This window comes from Pteropus vampyrus, unplaced genomic scaffold (genome assembly GCF_000151845.1).
Source record: "Pteropus vampyrus isolate Shadow unplaced genomic scaffold, Pvam_2.0 Scaffold3686, whole genome shotgun sequence".
In the NCBI taxonomy this organism is placed as follows: Eukaryota; Metazoa; Chordata; class Mammalia; order Chiroptera; family Pteropodidae; genus Pteropus; species Pteropus vampyrus.
The window spans coordinates 1-815 of NW_011892467.1; the positions used below are offsets into that span (position 1 = coordinate 1).

The window sequence follows — 815 nt, forward strand, 5'->3', positions numbered from 1 at the left end:
AGGACTTAAATAGACATTTCTCCAAAGATATACAAATGGCCAGTAGGCACATGGAAAGATACTTGACATCACTAATCATTAGAGAAATGCACATCGAAACTATGAGACACCGTTTACACCCATGCTACCCTGAACAAGCCCCATCCTGTCTGATCTTGGAAGATAAGCAGGGTCGGGCCTGGTTAGTACTTGGATGGGAGACCACCTAGGAAGACCAAGTGCTGTAGGTGTAATATAAACAAACAAACAAACAAACAAACAAGGGATTATAAACTGACAAGGTCCTTACAATCTGTGAGGTCAACCAAGAGTTCCCTCACCTAAAAAAATTAAATTAAATTAAATTAATTAAACTATGAGACACCAACCTCACACTTGTGAGGATGGCTACTGTCAAAAAAAAAAAAAAAAAGAAAGTAAAATAAAAAAGGATATGGAGAAATTGGAACCTGCTGGTAAGAATGTAAAATGGTTCAGCCTCTGTGGAAAACAGTATGGAGGTTCCTCAAAAAATTACAAATAGATTTACCATATGATCTGGCAATTCCACTTCTGAGTATGTACCCAAAAGAATTGAAAGCAGGGTTTTGAAGAGATATTTGCACACCTATGTTCATAGCAGCATTATTCACAATAGCTAAAAAATAGAAGTGTGTACCAGAGGGTGAATGAATAAACACAATGTGGTTCATTCCTAGAAGATTATTTATCCTTAAAAAGAAGGACATTCTGACACATGCTAGAACCTTGAGGACATTATGCTCAGTGAATTAGCCAGACACAAAAGGACAAAGAGTATATGATTCCACTTATTG

General features: G+C 36.8%; 1 pseudogene; it reads left to right on the forward strand.

Annotated features, from left to right (window-relative positions):
* Positions 1-111: 111 nt before the first annotated feature.
* On the forward strand, positions 112-230 carry LOC111734684 (annotated as a pseudogene).
* Positions 231-815: the final 585 nt, after the last annotated feature.